Genomic DNA, 2,528 nt, shown 5'->3' with positions numbered 1-2,528 from the left:
AGCCAGTTTTGTACCTACAGACAAAGTTTCTTGTATTTTATTAACATCCTTTTCTTTCTGAACAAAGAACTCCCTTTAGCATTTATTGTAGGTTAGATCTGATGTTGATGAAATTTCTCAGCTTATGTTTCTCTGGGAAAGTCTTTATTTCTCTTTTTATGTTTGAAGGATATTTTTACGAAATGTACTATTCTAGGGTACTTTTTTTCTTCTACACTTTAAATATGTCATGCCACTCTCTCCTTCCCTTTAAGCTTTCCACTGACTGCTGTCAGATGTATTGGGGCTCTATTGTATATTATTTCTTTTTGCTATATTCCTGCTTTTAGGATTTTGAAGGAGTCTGATTGTTAAATGTCTTGAGGTAATCTTGTTTGGGTTAAATCTGCTTGGTGTTCTATAACCTTCTTGTACTTCAATGTTGATATCTTCTCTAGGTTTGGCAACTTCTCTGTTAGTACTCCTAGGAATAAAATTTCTACCACTTTTTCTCTACCTCCTCTTTAATGCCAATAACTTAGATTTGGCCCTTTGAGGCTATTTTCTAGATCTTGTAGGCATACTTTATGATTTTTTTGTTGTTGTTGCTGTTGAAAGGATATATATATATATTTAGAATTAGGCAGCTAGACTCAGTTTAGATGATCCCAATTTCATTGGCAACATCCAAAGCATCGTAATCAGGAGCCAATTGAACATATGCCTTTTTCTCTCCATCAGGCTGAATCAGGGTGTTGACCTTGGCCACATCAATGTCAAAGAGCTTCTTCACAGCCTGTTTAATCTGGTGCTTGTTGGCTTTAACATCCACAATGAACACAAGTGTGTTGTTCTCTTCTATCTTCTTCATGGCAGACTCAGTGGTCAGCAGAAACTTGATGATAGCATAGTGGTCAAGCTTGTTTCTCCTGGGGGCGCTCTTCCGAGGATATTTGAGCTGCCTCCGGAGTCTCAATGTCTTGGGCCGCCCGAAGGTGGGTGATGTGCGGATCTTCTCTTTTTTTTGTGGCTGTGGACACCTTTCAACACTGCCTTCTTGGCCTTTAAAGGCTTTGCTTTGGCTTTGGCTTTAGGAGGGGCAGGAGCTTCCTTCTTTGCTTTCAGCGCCGTCTTGTGAAAAGGGCTACTTTATGATTTTTTATTCTTTTTTTGTTTATCTCCTCTGATTACATATTTTCAGATAGCCTGTCTTGAAGCTGACTAATCCTTTCTTCTGCTTGATCAATTCTGCTATTAAGAGACTCTGATACATTATTTAGTATGTCAGTTACATTTTTTTAACTCCAGAATTTCTGCTTGATTATTTTTAATGATTTCAATCTTTGTGTTAGATTTACCTGAAAGAATTCTGAAATTATTCTCTGTGTTTTCTTGAATTTCTTTGAATTTCCTCTAAACAGCTATTTTGAATTCTCTTTCTGAAAGGTTGCATACCTCTGTTTCTCCAGGATTGGTGTCTGTTACCTTACATTGTCTCTTTGGTGCAGTCATGTGTGTCTGGATGAACTGATGCTTGTGGATATTTGTCTTTAGTTGTGCATTGAAGAATTAGGTATCATGTCCTTCATGGGAAGGCTTTCCAGGTATTCAAAAGAAGATGAGTATTGTGATCTAAGCCATATCTGCATTAGGGGTCACCCCAAACCCAGTAACACTTTGGTTCTTGAAGATTTATAAAACTGCTGCCTTGGTGGTGTGAACCCTGAAAATCTGAAACTGGTCGCAGTTAATTTAGAAAGTTTATTTCGCCAAGGTTGAGGATGCACGCCCACGACACAGCCTCAGGGGGTTCTGACAACATGTGCCCAAGGTGGTCAGGGCATAGTTTAGTTTTATATGCTTTAGGGAGACATGAGACATCAATCAACATATGTAAGATGAACATGGGTTTGGTCTGGAATAGAGGGATGACTAGAAGCAAAGACAGGGCAACTCAAAGCAGGGAGGTGGCTGCCAGGTCATAGGTAAATAAGAGACAAATGGTTGCGTTTCTTTGGGATTCTGATTAGCCTCTCTAAACGAGGCAATCAGATATGCATTTATCTCAGTGAGCAGAGGAGTGACTTTGAACGAAATGGAAGGCAGGTTGGCCCTAAGTAGTTCACAGCTTGGCTTGACTTTTCCCTTTAGCTTAGTGATTTGGGGGTCTCAAGATTTATTTTCCTTTCACAATGGTCTTGGATAAGATCTGAAATAATTCTCTGGATTACCAGGCAGAGACTCTTGTTCCCTTTCTTTACTTTCTCCCAAAGAAACAGAATCTGCCTTTCTATCCTGAGCCACCTAGAGCTGGAGAAGGGGTCGCATAAGCATCCCTGTGACCACAACCATGGGGATTGTACTGGGTTAGACCTGAAGTCAGTAGAGCACTGGGTCTTATCCAAGGCCTAATCTAACCACTACCTGGCTACCACCTTTGTTTGCTCCAAGCCCTAAGCTTCTACTATCAGCTGGTGTTGAAGACAGCCAGTCTTGTGTCCTTCTGTTCAGGGTAGCAAGTTCCCTTAGGCACTGGGCTGGTCTAGCGA

General features: G+C 40.4%; 1 pseudogene; it reads right to left on the bottom strand.

Moving 5' to 3' along the window:
* Positions 1 to 637: 637 nt before the first annotated feature.
* On the bottom strand, positions 638 to 1,491 carry LOC102128051 (large ribosomal subunit protein uL23-like; annotated as a pseudogene).
* Between the last annotated feature and the right edge of the window lie 1,037 nt (positions 1,492 to 2,528).

Source organism: Macaca fascicularis, chromosome 13, assembly GCF_037993035.2.
Source record: "Macaca fascicularis isolate 582-1 chromosome 13, T2T-MFA8v1.1".
NCBI lineage: Eukaryota > Metazoa > Chordata > Mammalia > Primates > Cercopithecidae > Macaca > Macaca fascicularis.
Note: the sequence above shows the minus strand (reverse complement) of the source record. Positions and strands in the feature narration are given on the sequence as shown.